Below are 16,293 nucleotides of genomic sequence, written 5' to 3' on the forward strand. Positions count from 1 at the left end.
GTAGTGAATCGGGGTAGGGAGATGGACAGGTGAGCCCTAATCTACCCGCAACTCAGTCCCTGCCTACTTGCACGGCCCGTCCTAAGTGACGGCATACAACTGGGCGATGGTCCCTACGCTCAGAAAGTGCAAGACAGGCAACACAAGACAAGGGCACACAGAAGCAGGGAGGGGGGGTTGGGGCAGTTGCCCACGGAGACACCGTGAGCAACAGGGAATGGTGAACGAACCGAATCAAACCAGGGGTGTACATAGTAGCAAATCAGAGCAGGAGAATAGTCAGGCAAGTCAGGGTCAACAAGTAACAGCTGTCAATCGGGTGAATAGCAGGAATCGCAGAGCCAGGAAACCAGACAATCACAGGCAAGGAGCATGCTGCAAGTGAGGGTATAAATAGACTTAGACCAAGGGCGGGAGCTAGAACTGTCAGGCCAGGCTGTGATAGGTTCTCCCCCTCTTCAGCCTGCAAGCCTGAGTGGTAACAGATCGCGTCACTCTAGCAGACCTTGGAGCTGATGAGGGCTGATTAAACCCGGGTGTCGACACAGAACCTGTGTCTGGCAAACCCTTTACAAGACCTCAAAATGAACTACGGTATTTTTCGGAGTATAAGAAGCAGTTTTTAGCAAGAATAAATCTTGCTAAAATGTTCCTGCCTCTTATAGTCGGCAGTCAAGGGACCCAGCAACGCCGGGCCCCCTGACCGCTCCTTACTTAAGCCCTTCCCAACCCATGATGTGCCGGCACATCATGGAGGGGCGTGGGGATGATGTGTGATGCGGAGCGGGCTCCATACACTGCAAGTGTCAGCCATATTTTACAGTTGACACGCTGCTCTAATGGCCAGGAACAGCAATGGCGCTGTTCCTGGCTGTTTTACTAGTTAAATGCCGCGGTCAATAGCGATTACGGCATTTATAGGGGTCTTCCCATGAAGGACATTTATGACAAATCCACAGTATATGTCATAAATGTCAGATAGATGCGGGTCCCATCTCTGAGACCCGCACCTATCTCTAGAACGGGGCCCCCTAAACCCTGTTCTATCTTACCTGGCTCCGCTGTCTCCCGGCCACTTCCTGGTTAGGTGGTCAGGAGTTACAGAAACAGCCGATTGGTCGCTGAGCTACTCTGTTTCTGTAACTCCCATAGAAGTGAATGGGAGTTACGGAAATAGCATAGCACCGCGAGCTACGCTGTTTCCAGAACTCTGTAGCTACGAAAACAGCGTACATTGTCGAGTTACGGAAACAGCGTAACTCGCTGAACTATGCTGTTTCTGTAACTCCCATAGAACTGAATAGTAGTTACGGAAACAGGGGCGTAGCTAGGGGGGTGGCAGGCGGGGCATTTGCCCCGGGCGCAACCATGAGGATAGGGAAGTGGGGCGCCGAAGAGCAGCTGGTCGGACACCTGCAGCAGCTTAGAAAGAGCCAGGACATTACGGCGTCCTGACTGGGGTCTGTGACGGCCAGGGAGTGGACCAGTCCAGTCACCTGACCTCACGTCTGTGACATGAGGTCAGAAGACTCAGGTCAGGGGGACAGGTCCACTCCCGTGCTGCAGCCTCCCTGCATCTGCCTGTGCTCTGCCGAGAAGCAGAGAGGAAGCTCCACCCACACACAGCCCGTCCTGACCTGTCAGCAAGGAGACATGGTGAGTGTGTGTGTGTGTGTGTGTGTGTGTGTGTGTGTGTGCCTCTGTATGTGTTTGTCTCTTACATCTACTACATTATCTGTCCTCAGAGAGTTATCACTGTGTTATCTGTGGTGTTGCATAGAACTGCAGGGAACATCTACTACATTATCTGTACTGTGTGCTAAATTACAATCTCAGCTCTGCTACACAGTACAGATAATGTAGTAGATGTTACCTGCAGTCCTATGTAACACCACAGATAACACAGTGATAACTCTCTGAGTACAGATAATGTAGTAGTGTTACCTGCAGTCCTATGTAACACCACAGATAACACAGTGATATCTCTCTGAGTACAGATAATGTAGTAGATGTTACCTGCAGTCCTATGTAACACCACAGATAACACAGTAATAACTCTCTGAGTACAGATAATGTAGCAGTGTTACCTGCAGTCCTATGTAACACCACAGATAACACATTGTGCTAAATTACAATCTCAGCTCTGCTACAATGTGTTATCTGTGGTGTTACATAGGACTGAAGGTAACATCTGCTACATTATCTGTACTCAGAGAGTTATCACTGTGTTATCAGTGGTGTTACATAGGACTGCAGGTAACATCTACATTATCTGTGCTGTGTACATATGTGCCTGTGTGGGTATATATGGGTCTGTTTGTGAATGTGTCTTTGTGCTTCTATATTTGTGCCTTTTATGTATTTGTATATGTTCCTGTCTGTGTATTTATCTGTGTGTGTGTGTGTGTGTGTGTGTGTGTGTGTATATATGTTCCTGTCTGTGTATTTATCTGTGTGTGTGTGTGTGTGTGTGTGTGTGTATATGTTCCTGTCTGTGTATTTATCTGTGTGTGTGTGTGTGTGTGTGTGTGTGTGTGTGTGTGTGTATATATATATGTGTGTGTGTGTGTGTGTGTGTGTGTGTGTGTGTGTGTGTGTGTGTGTGTGTGTGTGTGTATATGTGTTTGTACGTCTATATATTTACCTGTATGTATATATTCCAGATGTGTGTATGTATATTTGCCTGTATGTCTAAATATCTGTCTTTATGTATGTACAGTATATATGTTCCAGCGTGTCCATATATGTGGTTAATTTTTGGTTAGTGTAGGGGGCGGAATAGAGAGTCCCGCACAGGGCGCCATCCAACCTAAGGCCGGCCCTGGCTGTCACCGACCCTAGTCAGAAGAAACTCTGCCGCTGCCTGCGCCGAATGACCTCTTCGGCTCCTCCGGTAAGTCACACCAGGCAGAGCGGAGAGTGGTAGGCTACCGCTCACTTCTCTGTTGACAGTGTGGCGCTAAGTACAAGGGGGGGGGAGTGTGGCGCTATTTACAAAGGGGCAGCGTGCTGTGTGTGGCACTATCTACAAGGGGGGCTGTGTGGCACTATTTACAAGGGGGGCTGTGTGTGGCACTATCTACAGGGGGCTGTGTGTGGCACTATCTACAAGGAGGGCTGTGTGTGGCGCTATCTACAGGGAGCTGTGTGTGGCTTCTTTAATATATTTTCTTTTAATTTATTTTTATGTTAATTACATTATAGAACTATATCGCTTGTAAAATGTAGAAATGCTTTTATACTCGAGTTACATTAAAAAAATTACACTTCATTGATTGGTAGGGAAAGAAACAATGGCGAGGGGGAAGGAGATGTCGAGAAATAAGTTGGGGGGGGGGGCGCCAATCTGAATCTTTGCCCCGGGTGCAGGAGAACCTAGCTACGCCTCTGTACGGAAACAGCGTAGCATGCTACGCTGCTTCTGCAACTGCCATTCACTACTATGGGAGTTACAGAAACAGCGTAGCTCAGCGAGTTATGCTGTTTCCGTAACTCATACATGTATTGCAGTGTATTGTACCAGCGATCCAATGATACCTGGTTCAAGTCCCTAGGGGAACTAATAAAATGTGTAAAAAAAGTTAGATACATTTTCAGGAGAATAAAAAAATGTTAAAAGTAAAAAAAAAAACCTTTTCCCATTTTTCCCCAAGCACAATGTAAAAATAAAAAAATTTGCTATAGCTGTGTCCGTAAAAGTCTGAAACGATTACAATATAGCACTATTTGACTCGCACAGTAAAAAAACAAATTTAAAACCCCAGAATCGTTGTTTTTTGGTCATCGTAACTCTAAAAAGAATGAAATAAACGCTGGTGAAGGAACAGCTGCAGTCACGCTGGGCTCGGCTATACCCTCTGCGACGCAAGCTCTCCGGCTGTGAACAACTGACAGTGAGATCTCAGTGTTCTGTCGTGAGAGCTTGCACTGGAGAGAGATTATCTCACGCACTATGTGGCGCCGTGCATTTTTGGCTTTCTATCTCCTTAGCAAACAGTACAATGTCCGACGTATGTGCTACCACAGCCAATAAATGTGGAGGCTTGTAGCACATTCGATTGATGAATGTCCTAATCTCTCCCTCAATTGTCCTTCTAGGGGGGAAGCTGACTTCTGTCAGCGAAACGCGCATCGGGACGAACCTGGCAATAGAGTAGGGAAAGGACAATTAAGGGAGAGATTAGGACATTTATTAATCAAATAAGCTACAAGTATCCGCATTTACCGGCTGTAGTAGCACATCCGTCGGACATGGTAATGAGAGAGAAAGCCGCAATGAAATATTTCAAATTAGCAAAAAAGAACGGTCAGTTTTGCTCACCTATTGGAGTTGTGCAAAAACAGGCACAGCTCTGTTGTAGGCTAGCATGAAGTAGGTCTAGGTAGTCTGCTGCAGCCAGGTCCTATTTGGTAACCTGAAACGATTACCGCAGTGGAAATATACGCAAAGTGGACTATGAGAGGCACTGCTGATATTTGTAGGAAGAAGCCAAAAGTAAAAGTGTTTATGGTAAAACACATATATTTACTATTAATAGGGCTACGCATTTCAACGCTGAACCAGCATCTTCATCAGTCCAAGTGAACAGAGTAATAAAACAACCATCTTATACAGTTAATGTGGTATTATGTAAAACCCTTGAGGAAAACCGCCTAACACAGGTCAAAGTACACCTATGATGTTATGTCCGGTCAAGGTAATGCAAAAGAAGCTAGGGTTCTGATTACATTTGGTAGAAAGTAAAGCATCATGTTGAATGCAAATACGTCAATTAATTACAGGGGTGCACAAATCTGGTTATTACACAACCATCTTTCTTTACTCGCTGTGAATGGACTATACCTATACTATGCTATACCTACACTGGATTTCAGCATTCTCGTATATTGAACTACTTTCAGACCAGTCATGCCTCCAAAATGGCACCATGTTCTTGGACTTCATTGGATATGTTGGCTTCATATCAGTAGGAAACACAGTTTTTAACCACACAAACAAATAGACCCGTGCAAAGCCGGGTAACTCTGCTACTACACTATAGAGATAAAAGTATTGGGACACACACCTTAATCATTGAATTCAGGGGTTTAATTCTGTTTCATTGCCAAAGGTGTATAAAATCAAGCACCTAGCCATGCAGTCTGCCTTTACAAACATTTGTGAAAGAATGAGTTCTAAAGAGCTCACTGAATTTTAGCATGGTACTATAACTGGATGCCATTGTTGCAACAAGTCAATACATGAAATTTCAGCCCTCCTAGATATTCCACGATCAACTGTGAGTGGTATTATTGCAAAGTGGAAGCGTTTAGGAACCACAGCAACTCAGCCATGAAGGGGAAGAGATGGGCACGTAACTTGAAGTGGATCGTAAATTGGTTGATGAAGACTCTACAGATCGTAGGATCCCCATCGTAGAGAGGGGGTAGAGGGTACAAAATTACAGACCCAGGATAGGCAGGAGGGATAGCAGATGGTGGAGTAGCGGAAGTAGCCAGAGGGGGCAAGGAGGGAAGATTCAAATGAGTAATTATGGAGTTTACAGCCTGTAGGAGCTGATCCTGGCGCGCCCGAAGTTCACGCATATGCGCTTGCATCATCTGGACCGCTGATTTGGGTTGGCCAGTGGGATCAATGGCCTGAGCGTACTGTCATGGCTGTGCGGTATGTGGACCCACTAGGCTGCTCAACCGTAGCTGAGTAGCAGCTGGCCAATCAACAGTCAATGAAAGTCTTTAGGACAAAAGTACCTGGATAGAGGATTTACCAGACACTTGGTGTAGCAGGCACTTGGCGTGGCAGACACTTGGCGTATCAAACACTTGGCGTAGCAGTCACTTGACGTGGCAGGCACTTGGCACAGTTGACGCTTGGCACAGATGACACTTGGCACAGATGGTAAACACGACTCCAACACTAGACTTCGTACTAGAAATAACACAGTTACTGGATACGGGAACAAAGGACACAAAAAAGACTAAGGAACCATTTGTAAAAACGAACATAGGTAGACACAACAACGCTCAGGCAAAGAGGAAGAAGTCAGAGTCCTTTATATAGTCCAGGGTGAGTTGGGATTGGGTAGAAAACATTTTACAGGTGCGCACACTGGCCCTTTAAGGCCAGGGACAACCCTAGTGGAAACAGCGGAGCAGGGTAGCCACGTGTGCTGGGGTCTCCGGGGAGGTAGACGCCGACAAGCTCTCAGTGTGCTGTGGTGGCAGCTGTCGGTGAGTGTAACATGTCGGTGGTCAGCGCCCGTATCACGTTGGGTTCGTGGACCCACTGAGCCGTACCGCCTTGGTGGTATGGCAGCTGGCCAAGAGGGCACAGGTAACAGTCTATAGTTCGTGTAGGGTACCTGTGGCAGCTCGGACAGTAGCAAGGCAGGCTCGGCTGGGACTAGGCAGCAGGCAGATGTCAGGCGTGGTGTAGCAGGACAGGTGTGGTATACAGCACAGCATGACTACAGCTCGGCACGGCCCTTGACCAGGATAGCACGGGATACAGGATACAGGTACGGGAAACACTGGGAACTGGAAGACACTAGGAGACCATTTTCATAGACAAACTTGGGGTACGAAAACAATGCTCAGGCATGGGAGGAAGTGGCTGGGCCCTTCTTCTAAGCCAGGGTGCTCATGGGCTAATTAAACATAAAAGTCCGGTGCGCCCTTTTAAGAGCAGGCACGAGCGTGCGCGCGCACCCTAAGGAACCTGGCCGAGGTGAGCAGAACTGAGCGCTGGCATCTCCTGAGGAGGAGACTGGGGCCAGCGCTCGCAGATCCATGGCTGCGGCCGTCAGGAGGTAAGTGAGCCTGACGGCCCGCGGCCACGGTCATGACAGTATCCCCCCTCTTACGTCCCCTCTTCTTGGGACCAGAGGGAGAGAGAAACTTCTTCAGAACGATAGGAGCATTGAGGTTCTCCTCTGGCTCCCAGGACCTCTCTTCAGTACCAAACCCCCTCCAATCCACCAAATTAGAAGTCTTTCCTCTTACTTTCTTGGTGTCCAAGATCTCTTTAACCTCGAAGGTGTCTGAAGGACCGCTGGAGGCAACCGCAGTGCTAGGAGTCTTGGTAAAGCAGTTCAGAACCACCGGTTTCAGGAGGAAGACATGGAAGGAGTTGGGAATCTTGATGGTAGGAGGCAGCCAAAGCTTGTAGGCGACAGGGTTGATCTGCTGTAGGATCTCGAAGGGTCAGAGGAACTTGGGAGCAAATTTGTAAGATGGCACCCTCAGTCGAATATTCCTGGATGACAGCCAGACCTTCGTGCCAGAGAGAAACTGAGGGGGTTCTCTTCTCCTTGTGTCCGCCTTCCGTTTCATGCGGTCAACCGCCAGCAGGATGGAGGATCATGTCTGCTGCTAGATCTGCAGAAAGTCCCTAAAAGCAGTGTCAACAGCTGGTACCTCGGACGTATCAGGCACCGGGAGAGGAATTCGTGGGTGTTGGCCATAGACAATAAAGAACGGTGTCTTCCTTGTGGACTCGCTGATATGATTATTGTATGAGAATTCAGCCCACGGGAGCAACTGCACCCAGTCATCATGCTGCTTGAAGATGAAGTGGCGTAGGTAGTTCTCCAAGATCTGATTGATCCTCTCGACCTGACCATTGGACTGAGGATGGTAGGCTGAGGAAAAGTCTAACTTTACACCTAGGAGTCCACAGGGGGCTCTCTAGAACTTCGAGGTGAACTGAACCCCCCGATGAGACACAATATACTGCGGCAAGCCATGCAGGCGGAAGATGTGTTGGATGAAAAGCTTGGCCAGTTGAGGAGCAGAAGGAAGACCGGTCAGAGGAACGAAGTGGGCCATATTCAAAAATCGATCCACCACCACTCAGACAGTACTGCATCCAGCAGAGAGAGGCATGTCAGTGATAAAGTTCATAGCTATATGCTGCCAGGGAGCATCGGGCACAGGCAATGCTGGAGCAGGCCAGCAGGTCTGGAGTGAGCGACCTTGTTAGCTGCACACACTGAACAGGAAGAAACAAAGTCCATAATGTCTTTGGGCAGCGTGGGCCACCAGAAATGACGGACAATCAGATCTCGGGTCTTACGGGTACCCGCGTGACCTGCCAGTCTAGAGGAGTGTCCCCAGCGGAGGATTCTCCCTCTGTCAGCCAGGCGCACAAAAGTCCTCCCTGGAGGAATGTCACCAACTTTCAGGGGGTTGACAGAGACAATGCAAGACGGATCAATAATGTTCTGTGGAATCTCCATTGTGCCTTCTGTCTCGAAAGACCTGGACAAGGCATCAGCCCTCACATTTTTGTCAGCCGGGCGATAATGGAGCTCAAACTGGAACCTGGTAAAGAACAGCGACCACCTGGCCTGACGAGGATTCAGCCGTTGGGCCGTCTGGAGATAGGTGAGATTCTTGTGGTCTGTAAAAATTAGGATAGGATGAGCTGCGCACTCTAGTAGATGTCTCTACTCCCCCAGAGCCAATTTGATGGCCAGCAACTCCCGATCCTCAATCGAGTAGTTGCGTTCTGCGGAAGAGAAGAGCTTAGAGAAATATCCACATACCCTAGACTTACCCTTGGAACCTCTCTGGAACAGGAGTGCACCAGCACCGACAGAAGAGGCGTCCACCTCCAAAGAGAACTGTATGGAAACATCTGGATGATGGAGGATAGAGGCTGACGTGAAGGCACTCTTCAGGCTATTGAATACGGACTCTGCCTCAGGAGTCCACACCTTGGCATTCATGCCCTTCTTGGTGGGGTTAGAGATAGGAGAAGTCAGTGAGGAGAGGTTTGGGATGAACTGTCTGTAAAAATTGGCAAATCCCAGAAAGCGCTGTATGGCCCTCAAGCCTTGAGGGCGTGGCCATTCCAGGACGGACTTTACCTTTTCAGGATCCATCTCGAGACCTCGATTCGAGACGATGTAGCCCAGGAAGGGTAGAGCATCTTTCTCAAACACGCACTTCTCCAACTTAGCGTACAGACGATTCTCCCTTAACCGCTGCAAAACTTGACGGACATGTCTCTGATGAGTCATAAGATCTGGAGAAAAAAATCAAGATGTCATCAAGATAGACTACTACACAAACATAGAGGAGGTCACGGAAGATGTCATTAACAAACTCCTGGAAGACCGCGGGAGCATTACACAGGCCGAAGGGAATTACAAGATATTACATAGTTACATAGTTAGTACGGCTGAAAAAAGACACATGTCCATCAAGTTCAACCAAGGGACGGGAAAAGGGAAGGAAAAATTTCTACACATAGGAGCTAATATTTTTTTGTTCTAGGAAATTATCTAACCCTTTTTTAAAGCCATCTACTGTCCCTGCTGTGACCAGCTCCTGCGGTAGGCTATTCCATAGATTCACAGTTCTCACGGTAAAGAAGCCTTGTCGCCTCTGCAGCTTGAACCTTTTTTTCTCCAGACGGAGGGAGTGCCCCCTTGTTTTTTGAGGGGGTTTTACAAGGAACAGGATTTCACCATATTTTTTGTATGTGCCATTAATATATTTATATAAGTTAATCATGTCCCCCCTTAGTCGTCTTTTTTCAAGGCTAAATAGGTTTAATTCTTTCAATCTTTCCTCATAACTTAAATTCTCCATGCCCCTAATTAGCTTCGTTGCTCTTCTTTGTATTTTTTCCAACTCCAGGGCATCCTTTCTATGAACGGGAGCCCAGAACTGAACTGCATATTCTAGATGAGGCCTCACTAATGCTTTGTAAAGTGGCAATATTACATCCCTGTCCCGTGAGTCCATGCCTCTTTTAATACACGACAATATCCTGCTGGCCTTTGAAGCAGCTGATTGACACTGCATGCTGTTATTGAGTTTATGATTTACAAGAACACCCAGATCCTTCTCAACAAGTAAATCCGCCAGTGTAGCTCCCCCTAGGACATATGATGCATGCAGGTTGTTGGTACCCAGATGCATAACTTTACATTTATCTACATTAAACTTCATCTGCCAAGTGGACGCCCAAACACTTAGTTTGTTTAAATCTGCCTGCAATTCATGTCCATCACGGGTGTTAAATGCAGTCTTCCATTCGTCACCCCGGTGAATCCGGATTAGGTTGTAAACCCCATGCAGGTCTAGTTTGGAAAAAATCTTGGCACCACGTACACTACCGTTCAAAAGTTTGGGGTCACCCAGACAATTTTGTGTTTTCCATGAAAACTCACACTTATATTTATCAAATGAGTTGCAAAATGACTAGAAAATATAGTCAAAACATTGACAAGGTTAGAAATAATGATTTTTATTTGAAATAATAATTTTCTCCTTCAAACTTTGCTTTCGTCAAAGAATGCTCCATTTGCAGCAAATACAGAATTTCAGACCTTTGGCATTCTAGCTGTTAATTTGCTGAGGTAATCGGGAGAAATTTCACCCCATGCTTCCAGAAGGCCCTCCCACAAGTTGGATTGGCTTGATGGGCACTTCTTGCGTACCATACGGTCAAGCTGCTCTCACAACAGCTCTATGGGGTTGAGATCTGGTGACTGCGCTGGCCACTCCATTACAGATAGAATACCAGCTGCCTGCTTCTTCCCTAAATAGTTCTTGCATAATTTGGAGGTGTGCTTTGCGTCATTGTCCTGTTGTAGGATGAAATTGGCTCCAATCAAGCGTTGTCCACAGGGTATGGCATGGCGTTGCAAAATGGAGTGATAGCCTTCCTTATTCAAAATCCCTTTTACCTTGTACAAATCTCCCACTTTACCAGCACCAAAGCAACCCCAGACCATCACATTACGTCCACCATGCTTGACAGATGGCGTCAGGCACTCTTCCAGCATCTTTTCAGTTGTTCTGCGTCTCACAAATGTTCTTCTGTGTGATCCAAACACCTCAAACTTCGATTCGTCTGTCCATAACACTTTTTTCCAATCTTCCTCTGTCCAATGTCTGTGTGCTTTTGCCCATATTAATCTTTTCCTTTTATTAGCCAGTCTCAGATATGGCTTTTTCTTTGCCACTCTGCCCTGAAGGCCAGCATCCCGGAGTCACCTCTTCACTGTAGACGTTGACACTGGCGTTTTGCGGGTATTATTTAATGAAGCTGCCAGTTGAGGACCTGTGAGGCGTCTATTTGTCAAACTAGAGACTCTAATGTACTTGTCTTGTTGCTCAGTTGTGCAGCGGGGCCTCCCACTTCTCTTTCTACTCTGGTTAGAGCCTGTGTGTGCTGTCCTCTGAATTGAGTAGTACACACCGTTGTAGGAAATCTTCAGTTTCTTGGCAATTTCTCGCATGGAATAGCCTTAATTTCTAAGAACAAGAATAGACTGTCGAGTTTCACATGAAAGCTCTCTTTTTCTAGCCATTTTGAGAGTTTAATCGAACCCACAAATGTAATACTCCAGATTCTCAACTAGCTCATAGGAAGGTCAGTTTTATAGCACCTCTAAACAGCAAAACTGTTTACAGCGGTGCTAACATAATTGCACAAGGGTTTTCAAGTGTTTTCTAATCATCCATTAGCCTTCTAACACAGTTAGCAAACACAATGTACCATTAGAACACTGGAGTGATGGTTGCTGGAAATGGGCCTCTATACACCTATGTAAATATTGCATTAAAAACCAGACGTTTGCAGCTAGAATAGTCATTTAGCACATTAACAATGTATAGAGTGTATTTCTGATTAATTTAATGTTATCTTCATTGAAAAAAAACTGTGCTTTTCTTTCAAAAATAAGGAAATTTCTAAGTGACCCTAAACTTTTGAACGGTAGTGTATACGATCAAATAGTTCTGAGATCAATAGCAACGGATACTTATTTTTCACCGTGATCTAGTTGAGACCCCGGTAGTTGATACAGTGACGCAGAGAATCACCCTTTTTCTTGATGAAGAAGAACCCGGCTCCTCCCGGGAGGAAGATTTCCGTATGAAGCCCCGCTCCAAGTTCTCTCTAACATAGGCAGACATAGACAGAGTCTCTGGTAAGGAGAAAGGATATACCCTACCACGGGGAAGGGATGCACCAGGAATCAGCTCGATAGGACAGTCTCCACCTCCCTCTTGCTGAAGACATCCGAAAATGCAGCATAATGACCAGGCAATCCTGCCAAAGGCAGAGGAGGCTGAACCGAACGAATCTGTCCTAGGCAACGGTTGTGACATTCGGGACCCCACTGGAGAACCTCTCCAGAATTCCAGTCCAGGACTAGGGCATGTAATCGGAGCCAAGGCAGGACCAGCAACACGGGGTTAACGGCATTGGACAAGACAAAGAACTATAACAACTCAGAGTGGAGACCTCCCACTTGGAGCCTCAGCGGCTTGGTCTATAACTGGGTCTGGCAGAGGTAGTCCATTTACTGATACAACCATCAACGGCCTCTCCAGAGGGGTAGTGGGTAATTGAAAAAGATCCACCAGGTCTCATACAAATGAAATTAGCAACGGATCCAGAGTCCAGATACGCAGAGACCCGCTGCGATTTCTCGCCGGACGCTATGGTCACAGTTATGGACAATTTAGACGGAAGTCCTTTTTTACCCAAGGTTGTCTCTCCTAGCAACCCTAGGCTTTGGGACTTTTGGGGACACAGACGCACAAGATGGCCTCCGAGGCCGCAATATAGATAGAGTCCCGAAGTGCGTCTGCGTTGTTTCTCCTGGGTGGATATCTTACACTGGTCCATCCTCACAGACTCTTTAGGAGGATCGGCACCTGAGGACAGCAGAGGTTGCTGCAAGGGTGGGACCGGACTAGAAAGGCCTCCCTCCCGACGAGCTTCTTGGAGCCGTTCTCGGATCCCCATATCAATCCGGGCGGACGGAAGGATGAGGTCATCCAGGGTAGACTGTAGATCTCAAGCGACAAGTTCGTCCTTAATTTTAGGAGACAGTCCCTGCCAGAATGTAGCCAACAGGGCCTCATTGTTTCACAACAGTTCTCCCGCCGGGGTGCGGAAGTGGATGGCGTACTCGCCCACGGAGGTGTCTCCTTGGCGTAGGTTTAGCAAGGAAGCTGCAGCAGATGAGACTCGTCCAGGCTCCTCAAACACCATGCGAAAAGTCAAGGGTCTCTGGTCCTTGTCTCTCCCAGATAGGATTCGCCCATGCAAGAGCCTTGCCAGTGAGGAGAGAGATTATGAAAGCAACCCTTGTACCATCAGACGAAAATGCCCTTGCATACAGGCTGAAGTGGATCTGGCACTGGTTCAAAAATCCACAACAGGTACCTGCGTCTCCTTCATAGCGTTCAGGAAGTGGCAATGAAAGACGGGGATCAACACTGCCAAGAGGTGTAGTCTGAGGATCAACACTGCCAGGAGGTGTAGTAGGAGGAGGCAGCTTGTGCCTCCTGCCGACGTGCGAGAATGTTCAAGGCCTGGAGGAGTTGGTCCTGTCGAGACCGGAGGTCCAGCATATCCGCCCGCATCTCTTGTGACGTCATCTTGGTCTTGCATCGACCAGCGGGGTCCATGGCCTGAGCGTACTGTCATTTTGGGTTCGTTGACCCACTGAGCCGTACCGCCTTGGTGGTATGGCAGCTGGCCAACAGGGAGCAGGTAACAGTCTACAGTTCGTATAGGGTACCTGTGGCAGCTTGGACAGTAGCATGGCAGGCTCGGCTGGGACTAGGCAGCAGGCAGATGTCAGGCGTGGTGTAGCAGGACAGGCGTGGTATACAGCACAGCACGACTACAGCTCAGCATGGCACTTGACCAGGATAGCACAGGATACAGTTACGGGAAACACTGGGAACTGGAAGACACTAGGAGACGATTTGCATAGACAAACTTGGGGTACGACAACAACGCTCAGGCATGGGAGGAAGGGTCTGGACCCTTCTTATAGTCCAGGGTGCTCAAGGGCTAATTAAACATAAAAGTCTGGTGCGTGCGCTGCCCCTTTAAGAGCCCCTTTAATATTAATACAATATAAATCTAACAGGTATTAGATTTATTACTCTGACAGTTCCCCTCTTTTTGACAAAAAACTGCATCCAACTATTCTATCCCTGTGGGAACAAATATACTCTGAAGGTGAAAACTCGGATCCTCCTATCCCTTCCTAACCTAGTATAGTGGCCATTAGATTGGGGAATCTACCTATCATGAGTTACAGCTGAAACTGTGGTAGATCATGGATTACACGGGTAGCAACATAAACAGTGGGATCATTAAACTTGCCTTGAGATCCTTTCCCACAGATCATCTATAAATCATTTACCTAAGAGTGGGGTGTACCTGGCCACACAAATCTATCCCTAATTATCTGATTCTTCCCTAACACCACCACGATGGACACATATGTCGACTTGAGAAGTGTTTCATCCATCACAGTAGGCGCATATCCATCCATCATCCTTGATGAATTGAGGCATGTGAACTGTTACTGGAAGAAAGGATGTAGAAGTTATTTTATGTCTCAATGTTTCTCCTTTTTCTACACGTAGAACTTTAATCTTTTAATTTTTATAACCATTACAACACTTCATCATCAGCATAAAAAAAAAATTGTTTGACAATCAAATAAATAAGTATTCCTATAATAAATACCTACAAAGCTACATTTAATATTGCGTAAACCGGAGCCACCTATTCCTTTAAACCAGTTAGCTGGGTTTAGCCAACTAAGCAAATCTGAATTCCAGTTATGCTGAGAGTTATTAATTTTCCTGAACTCTTCCTTTACCTTCTTATCCTGCTCGATATCATACTTGACTTGCAACAGGCCAGAGGGTTCTATATAACGGCAGAAGGCAGGGCCTACTATCTGACACATACCGCCTTGGGATGGTATGAGATAGTCCAGGACTATAGCATGCTGGTTAGTTACTAAGATAAGCTTACTGGTAAATGTGCTAGTTATATTTAAAGCATCAAAAACATATTCTGTAATATTGTCAAATAAGTCGGCAAGCTTTTCAATATTATGTGCAATTCTTACAGATAGCCCTACTAGTGTGAGTGATAGGCCTAACTTTTTTTGCCAGGGAACATGTACTAGGGATTTAGCCTTACTCAGGTCAGCTTGCCTCTTGAACAACATATGATTTGGTATGTTACTGTAAGGAAAATCATTATCTTCCCATACTTATGTGGCTGACTGATGTCTAGCTAATGTACAGGTTCCTTCTGCTCCCATAGGTATCCATTTATATGCATTATTACCACACACTATATAGATATCATCCGGAAGCTTAGAGGCGCCACTCATGGGATATACCATCATATCTGCTAGTTCCACAAGTCTTAGGGAATTATGGAAAAGAGAACCAGGGTTCACTAGTCTTGTTACCCATGGTTATATGATATCTTTCCTCTCTGTATATAGAAGGATCACTTTGATTATAATTATCCCCAAGATCAGGAATAGCTCCCCTTTGGGTACAGGTGGTATTTTCTCTTTTCATGAAATTTGATGCCCATCTCCAAGCTGAATCATGCACATACCGACCCAAACAGTCATTTGAATGTGGCATGTGACAGCCTAGATAATCCGAGGCCTTCTGAAAGCTAATTTTCAATTTACCACTAGTAGTATCTCCCAACTTAAAGAGGCTCTGTCACCAGATTTTGCAACCCCTATCTGCTATTGCAGCAGATAGGCGCTGCAATGTAGATTACAGTAACGTTTTTATTTTTAAAAAACGAGCATTTTTGGCCAAGTTATGACCATTTTCGTATTTATGCAAATGAGGCTTGCAAAAGTACAACTGGGCGTGTTGAAAAGTAAAAGTACAACTGGGCGTGTATTATGTGCGTACATCGGGGCGTGTTTACTACTTTTACTAGCTGGGCGTTGTGTATAGAAGTATCATCCACTTCTCTTCACAACGCCCAGCTTCTGGCAGTGCAGACACAGCCGTGTTCTCCAGAGATCACGCTGTGTCGTCACTCACAGGTCCTGCATCGTGTCAGACGAGCGAGGACACATCGGCACCGGAGGCTACAGATGATTCTGCAGCAGCATCGGCGTTTGCAGGTAAGTCGATGTAGCTACTTACCTGCAAATGCTGATGCAGAATCAACTGTAGCCTCTGGTGCCGACACGATGCAGGACCTGTGAGTGACGTCACAGATCTGCACTGCCAGAAGCTGGGCGTTCTGAAGAGAAGTGGATGATACTTCTCATCAGAGCGCCCAGCTAGTAAAAGTAGTAAACACGCCCCGATGTACGCACATAATACACGCCCAGTTGTACTTTTACTTTTCAACACGCCCAGTTGTACTTTTGCAAGCCTCATTTGCATAAATACGAAAATGGTCATAACTTGGCCAAAAATGCTCGTTTTTTAAAAATAAAAACGTTACTGTAATCTACATTGCAG

Source organism: Rhinoderma darwinii, chromosome 4 (genome assembly GCF_050947455.1).
Source record: "Rhinoderma darwinii isolate aRhiDar2 chromosome 4, aRhiDar2.hap1, whole genome shotgun sequence".
Classification (NCBI taxonomy): Eukaryota; Metazoa; Chordata; class Amphibia; order Anura; family Rhinodermatidae; genus Rhinoderma; species Rhinoderma darwinii.